Below are 8262 nucleotides of genomic sequence, written 5' to 3' on the forward strand. Positions count from 1 at the left end.
GTATCGATGGTCGACAGGGCCACATTTTGGGGTACGGACGACACTTCCCTCGGACGACGGGAAATCGGTGCCCTGATCTTAGCTCTCGGTTTTGACTCGACGTCACTCCAAGGCCGCCGACAGCAGGTGCTAGATTCGTTTCATGCTTAACAGAAAAAAAGTTGATATTTGATCGTTTTCAAGAAGCCGCGAAAATTCTTAACTACGACAACAATTAAGCAGCTGCATGTGCACTGCGCGGTATAAAACTCAGTCTAATTCTTATTGTAAAATTTTAGGATGACCATCAAAGCCAATTTTCCAGCCTGTTGCTAGCAACCATCGCATTTCTGAAACTCCGCTCGTTAACAACTGCATAAACTTTACTTTCGCTAAAATTAGTTTGAGGTGAATCTACATTTAACTTAGCATCGATAATGCTGAGAATATTCAGGAATGTTCAAATATATAGTAAATCTTATGCTTAATATATTATGCCCTGTTGAGACCCACAGTAATGAAAAGTCAAAAGGAATGTGAGGTGTATGCAGCAAGCGGTTTTTGTTTATGCCACAAGCGCTCATAATTTGCACTTTCATTGCGCGTACGAGAAATTACTTTATGTGGCTCGCGGTACAGTCAAGCGAGCCGCATGTCTTACCCATGTCTTTATTTGATAACAGAGCGTGGAAAAAGCGCAAACTTAAGAGCGCGCACGCGTGCCAGCCAATTTTCCGGACGGCGAAGGAGCGCTGTCCCAAAAAGCGTGCCGTGTGCAGCGCGCACAGCCGGCGGGTGCGGATATTCGAGGAGCAAAGTGCTTGAGCGGAGGGGAGTGTCGTTACTTTCAAAATATCGAGGGGCTTTAGTTAGGATTTCCCCTTCTGGTATCGTCAGCTACGTCTCCGTGTTGAACAGCGGAAGCAAGAATCCTGCGCATCAACGTTAAGGCCCTAAAGGCCCACTGTCCACCCTCCGGTCGAAAGTTTTTTTTCCGCGGTGGCTGTGAAGCTTCATCACCACAACGCAAGGACGCAAAAGTTTTTGAAAAGAGTAAATAATAACGGAGTGGCAGCACCGCAATCAACCGATTTAGCACTTCCCTTTTCTTCTGTTCTCTCTCAGAGGTTTTTCACTCTCCTGCTCGATCGTCTAGCCTCCGTACCCAAATTCCCCTTCCTCCTCCCCATTCGGCGGGAAGTGGGGCGTCTTGTGAAGAACTCGCGTACGTCATGGCCCCGCCTTTGAGACTTTTCTTTTTCTTCCCTTTTCCTGTCTCGTTGACGTTGGACCGAGTCGCCGAACCTCTCTCGTAAAAGGGAGAGAAAACGCGAGGTCACATCGGAGTGAAAGCTTCAGCGTTACAAAGAAAAATTCGCACTTGTTCTCTTGTTGAAATGGATCGGACTGTGCGTGCCCGTTTGTAAAGACTGGCTCAAGAAATGGACCCATACGGCGACACGCCTATGCGCAGCGAGTCAGAACCAAGAGACGACGCTCCGGGCGCTTCGTGTTCACCTGATCGTGGCGCCGTCAATGAGTGGTGCGTAATATGTTCTTATTAACGTGCTCATTGTACCTGTTTTTCCGTCGACAACGCTGGAATTTGCGCGCTGCACGCTCGATGCACTGATGTCGTTTCTTTGCACTGCAGTCATGCCAGCAAAAGTTGCTTCTTGCGTCGTCTCTTCACTGTGATGACGGCTAAGTGCGTTACGTGCGATCTCTGGGTGTGCATGTGCTTGTGCGGATTGTGCGTGGCGAGCACCAACGCTGAGGAAAATGTATGCTGCAGAGAGATACCGCAAGTTATTGCCAAAGGCAATGACGACTGCATCACTTTGCACGCAGATTTTCCGAGCATTTGCTTGAACCTCGGAGTTCTCTAGGCGGCGTGCTACGTGCTGCAACAGTATGGTGTCCGAATGGAAAGAGAACTACACAGGTAAAGCGCCTCTAGTACCATTATTCATAATAAGAGAGTATTGCTCTTTATGCCCTAAGCGCATTCATAAGGCTACGAATACAGCTTTCTCACCATCTCAGTTGAAGAAAATTGATCCATATCGGGGTCGCCCATGCCCTGTCACCTCATATGCTAATCTTTCTGGTTATCTCAGTCGGTAGAGTGACTGCCCAGGAATGGCGCTAGTCCCGGATGTGGAACGCGGACTCGAAGAAAGCTTATATATATATATTGTCACAGAAGCCAGTGAAACTGGTTCAGCAGGTTTACTTAGGATTAAATAAAAGCACCGGCAAGATCAGGCACGGAACCGACTGGCGGGCGAGCACCGAGAGCGAAGAAGGCGAGCGCGTGCCAGTCTCCCGAGCTCGCCACATGGCGGCGCCAGTACGATGATATTGCGGCATTGCCCCTCCCGGTGGAAAAGGCATCGTCCCGATGCCGAGTGGCGAGGTCGAGGATAACCGTAGTCGGCGAGGATGCGTGTTCACATCAAATAGTTAAAGGAAGCAAAGAAAAAAAATACATGTAGCTTGACCTAGCGGGAGTAGAAGGGCTTCATCCTGGCGACATGTACGACTTCCGATTGTGCTTGCCGTCGGGATGAGCGAACAGTTCCTTGCGGGGTCACTTCGTAGGTGACGTCGCTGAGTTTGCGTTGTACTTCGTACGGGCCGAAGTAGCGGCGCAGAAGCTTCTCGGAGCGACCCCGCTGGCGAACAGGTGTCCACACCCAAACCTGATCGCCAGGGTTGTAAATTACCTCCCTGTGACGAAGGTTATACCGTCGAGCATCTTTACCTTGCTGTGTCCGGACTCTCAGTCTAGCCAGCTGGCGAGCGGCCTCGGCATGCTGGACGAATTGGTCGGCACCGGCAATCGATGGTTGGGCAACATCTGGCAGTAGCATTACATCCAGCATGGTAAAAGCCTCGCGACCGTACACCAAACGAAACGGTGTAAAGCGGGTCGTTTCCTGGACGGCGGTGTTATAAGCAAATGTTGCATACGGTAGTATTTGGTCCCAGTTCTTATGATCTTCGTTGACGTACATAGAAAGCATATCGGCGATGGTCTTATTGAGTCGCTCAGTAAGGCCATTCGTCTGAGGGTGGTAAGCTGTTGTTCTGCGATGACAAGTGCCACTGAGCCGCATCACTTCCTGGGTTAGAGCTGAAGTAAATGCCGTGCCTCTGTCAGTTAAAACGATCGCAGGGGCACCGTGACGAAGGACCAGATTTAAGATAAAAAAGTTCGCAATATCAGTAGACGTGCCGCTGGGAAGAGCTTTCGTCTCACAATAGCGGGTTAGATAATCTGTGGCGACTATAATGTACCTGTTGCCCAATGATGACGTAGGAAATGGCCCGAGCAAGTCCATACCGACTTGGTGGAAAGGTACTCGCGGAGGAACAATAGGCTGTAGCATGCCGGCCGGCTTGACAGGTGGTATCTTCCGACGTTGGCAATCACGGCACGTCCTAACGTAGCGCTGAACCATAGCGGCAAGCTTGGGCCAGTAGTAATTTTGTCGTACTCGTGCTAAGGTGCGCGAAAAACCGAGATGTCCGGCAGAAAGCTCGTCGTGGCATGCCTGCAAAACGTCGGTACGGAGCGGCGTTGGGACAACCAGCAGATACCGAATGTCTGTGGAAGCGTAGTTTTTCTTGTAGAGGACGCCGTCACGCAAGCAGAATGACGACAGGCCACGCGTGAAAAGGCGAGGAGGCGATGAGGCGGTTCCTTCGAGGTAATCAATGAGGGGCCGCAGTTCGGTGTCGTCTCGCTGCTGTTGAGCGAGATCTGGCGTCGAGAGAGCGCCGAGAAAGACGGAGTCATCTGTTTCACTTGAAGAGCACGGGATAGGGTTTCGGGATAGGCAGTCAGCGTCACTGTGTTTCTTGCCGGACTTGTACACAATAGTGACGTCGAACTCCTGTAAGCGGAGACTCCAGCGGGCTAACCTGCCTGAAGGATCTTTAAGGTTCGCTAACCAACAGAGTGAGTGGTGGTCGCTGACCACTCTAAACGGCCGACCATACAAATACGGCCGAAATTTTGTTACCGCCCACACAACTGCAAGGCACTCCTTTTCGGTAGTATAATAATTCGCTTCTGAACGAGACAGGATGCGGCTGGCGTAAGCAATCACCCGCTCAACGCCTTCTTGCCACTGAACGAGAACTGCACCGAGGCCAACGTTACTGGCATCGGTGTGTAATTCTGTGTCGGCCTCCTCGTCGAAGTGCCCAAGTACGGGCGTTATTTGAAGGCGCTTGCGAAGATCCTCGAAGGCCCTTTGCTGCTCGTCGGCATAGATGAAAGGCTGGTCGTCCTTTGTTAGACGAGTCAATGGTTCCGCTATGCGGGAGAAGTCGTGCACAAATCTCCTGTAATATGCACAGAGGCCCAAAAACCGACGCACGGAACTTTTATCAGTGGGGGTCGGGAAAGCAGCTACGGCAGCCGTCTTCTCTGGATCAGGGCTAATTCCCTCAGCACTCACGACGTGACCCAGGAACTTGAGCTGTTGGAATGCAAAGTGGCATTTTTCTGGTTTTAGTGAGAGTCCGGCCCCGCGGATGGCATTTAGCACGGCCGTCAATCGTTTGAGGTGCTCTTCGTAAGTCGCAGAGAAAATGACAACGTCGTCAAGGTAGACGAGGCACGTCTGCCATTTCAGGCCGGCTAGGACAGTGTCCATCATTCTTTGAAAGGTTGCGGGAGCGGAACACAAACCGAATGGAAGCACCTTAAATTCGTACAGTCCGTCAGGAGTAATGAATGCGGTTTTCTCTCGATCATGTTCATCGACTTCGATCTGCCAGTACCCGCTGCGTAGATCGAGCGATGAAAAGTATCGGGCGTGGCGAAGTCGGTCGAACGAGTCATCGATTCGAGGCAATGGGTAGACGTCCTTTTTCGTAATTTTGTTAAGCCTCCTATAGTCGACGCAGAATCTGAGTGCTCCGTCCTTTTTAGCGACCAGCACAACTGGTGATACCCATGGACTTGTGGACGGCTGGATGACATCATCGCGGAGCATTTCATCAACTTGCGCCCGAATAGCCTCTCGTTCTTTCGGCGATACTCGGTAGGGGTGTTGGCGGACAGGGCGCTCGGTGGGATCAACTATAATTCGATGTTTGGTTACTGACGTCTGCTTCACTTTGGAAGTGACGGCAAAGCAGTCGCGGTAAGTGTCCAGAATTGCTTGAAGGCGGCGTTTCTGGGTAAGAGACAAAGCTGGGTTCACGTCAGTTTGAACAGTATGCCCAGTGCTCTCGGGAGGGTTCTCGTTGGCCAGCGAAAGGGCGAAATGGGCGGATGGCGCACTGACTTCGTCAAAATAAGCGATAGCTGTACCTTGCGGTAAATGGCGGTATTCGGCACTAAAGTTCGTTAAAAGCAGTTCAGTTCGTTTATTTCTCAAGGCAAAGATCCCCCGAGCGACGCAGACTTGTAGGCTCAACAATAAATTCACGTTCGTTTCCGCGAGGCCTTGCAAGGCGGGAGGGTTGTCGCACTGCACTGTAACAAACAAGCTGGTGCGTGGAGGTAGAGTGACATGGTCGTCGCACACTCGGAAAACTGGCCTGTCTGTGTAGTCGTCGTTGTGCTGTCTGTACTCGTCGGAAATTGCGCGGTGAGTGGAAAACGTCACCATGAAGTCACGGAGGTCGATGATTGCTTCGTTTTCTCTAAGAAAATCAAGGCCGAGAATCAGGTCCTTGGAGCACTCTGCTAGCACAACAAAGCAGCACGAGAAAGTTACGTGGTGAATCTCGACGCGAGCGGTGCACACTCCGAGCGGCGTTACCACGTGCCCTCCGGCTGTCTTTATCGGGGCTCCGTGCCAGGTAGTCAGGACTTTTCGCAGAATGGTAGCAAGGCCATGACTCATAACGCAAAAATCAGCGCCGGTATCTACAAGGGCAGTCGTGTTGTGGTTATCAACGACGATCGGTATTTCGGCGGAATGTAGCTCACCGTCGACAAAGTGCGGCGTATCAGGGATCGTCGGGCTGACGGGTCGTTCGTTGCGTCGAATTACGGCGTCGAAGGTAAGCTTCTGTGATCGTCGGGAGGTCGTCGGACTCGTTGGTCGTGCGGTGCGTCGATTGGGGGCGTCGGAGGAAAACTTCGGCGATCGTCGAAAAGTGGTCGGACTGTTGGTCGGAGCGAAGGATCGGAGGTCGGTCTGTGTGATCGAATCGGTGAGCGGAGGTCGATATCCCGAGGTCGTTCGCCATACCGCGGCCGAGGGGCATCCGGGGAAAATCCGCGCAAGCCCATCCGACGGTACGGGCAGTGGCGCAGAACGTGACCGGCTTCGCCGCAGTGGAAGCACAAAGGCAGATTGTTTGGCGTGCGCCACGCGTGTGCTTTACGAACGGGTGGTCGAGGTTCAGGCACACCAGTCGAAACTGGATATTGCGGTGGAGGACGTGCGGGAGGAGCAGGGTTGCTGGGTGCCAATTGTTCAGGCGCAGGTGTACGCAACACGTCGCTGTACGTCATGATCTGTGGCGCAGGCGGCTGGTGTGATGGTACTGATGGCACTGATGGCACTGCTTGGCGGAGCTCTTCGCGCACAATATCCGAGATGCCCCCAACACGTGGATGTTGTTCGAGCGAGGGCAGATTTTGCAGCTCTTCGCGCACGATGCTTCGAATAAGCTCGCGAAGGGCTTCCCTGTCGTTTCCGGCCATTGGCAAGCGGAAGTCTACAGCAGCAATGTTCGCAGAGCGATCGAAATGTACAAATCTCTGATTCAAGGCACGCTCGATGCTTGTTGCTTCTCTCGAAAAGTCAGCAACAGTACGTGGAGGATCACGTACAAGGCCAACGAACAGCTGCTCCTTGACGCCTTGCATAAGGTAGCGCACCTTCTTTACCTCCGACATGGACGGGTCCGCCCGGTTGAAAAGCCGAGTCATTTCTTCCACAAACATGGCGACGCTTTCATTAGGCCGCTGTGCTCTGGACTGTAGAGCGAGTTCGGCCATCTCTTTTCTTGCATCGTTGCCGAATGTTGCGAGCAGCTGCCGCCGGAAATCCTGCCAGGTGGAAATGGTAGCCTCATGGTTTTCGAACCACATCTTGGCGGCGTCTTCTAGTGCGAAATAAACATTCTGCAATTTTCGCTCCTCGTCCCACGCATTAAACACAGCGACCCGGTCGTAGCTGGTCAGCCAGTCCTCAACGTCTTCGAACTTGTCGCCATGAAACGGCGTGGGCATACGTGGGGTATGGCAGATCAGCTGCTGGGCACTCACGGGAAACTGAGTGGTGGTCTGAATTGCCGCTGTAGTCATCGTGGTTCGCGGTGGGGAAACAAGAGGACCACACTCGGGTGCTAAGCCTCTCAAGCGACGGCTCGCCTTGTGCACAGGTGTCGTGTCCACGGTGTGTAGATGGGCGCAGGGGGCAGCCAGAGGCTCTTCGTACATGGGATCTACCCAGAAGCTCCACCAAAAATGTCACAGAAGCCAGTGAAACTGGTTCAGCAGGTTTACTTAGGATTAAGTAAAAGCACCGGCAAGATCAGGCACGGAACCGACTGGCGGGCGAGCACCGAGAGCGAAGAAGACGAGCGCGTGCCAGTCTCCCGAGCTCGCCACATGGCGGCGCCAGTACGATGATATTGCGGCAATATATATATATATATATATATATATATATATATATATATATATATATATATATATAATAAATGTGAGAGAGCTTAGCTAAAATATTTTTATATTTCTAGGGAGATCTATATATCTTTTGTTTGTAGCTGCATTGCTGCGCCTGATCAAATATGCTAGTGCTCTTATCACAAATTCACTCCATCTAGAGGGATTGTCTTACTGTCATGTGTCTTACTAATTCTGGTGTTGCTGTTCACAGGAAGTACCGGTACGTCGCTTACCATCTCTTCACCAGATGGATCTGGTAACGCATCGGGCGGGGTAACAGAGTTCTGTTGCCTACTTGTGTTGGGGAACGTATTCGGAAGCAGTTTCCATCGGCAACATACGCCGGCTTTCAGCACGCTTCGTTGGACGACTGAGAAGCCGGAAATGATGGACGTAATTTTTTTCTCTTTGATGCTTCATGTTCAAGCATTTTTAAGATGCTTTAGTTCCGCGCCAATACAAATAAAATATTAAGCAACTGAATACGTCTTCTGCTTTCATTCATTAGACCATGGTAGAGCCAGTATTTCGGCAAGTTATCAGAAGATCGAGTGTACACGTCTGGAAAACAGCAGAAAATAGTCTTTTCCACATTTCTCACTGCAGTTTATCTCGAGGACAAGCCACACAGA

General features: G+C 51.5%; 1 pseudogene; it reads left to right on the forward strand.

Moving 5' to 3' along the window:
• The first annotated feature begins 1376 nt into the window (after nucleotides 1–1376).
• On the forward strand, nucleotides 1377–8004 carry LOC146172580 (P2X purinoceptor 7-like; annotated as a pseudogene).
• Nucleotides 8005–8262: the final 258 nt, after the last annotated feature.

The sequence above is a fragment of the Amblyomma maculatum genome, unplaced genomic scaffold (genome assembly GCF_055883805.1).
Source record: "Amblyomma maculatum isolate TAMU_Amacu unplaced genomic scaffold, ASM5588380v1 scaffold_13, whole genome shotgun sequence".
NCBI classification, from domain to species: domain Eukaryota; kingdom Metazoa; phylum Arthropoda; class Arachnida; order Ixodida; family Ixodidae; genus Amblyomma; species Amblyomma maculatum.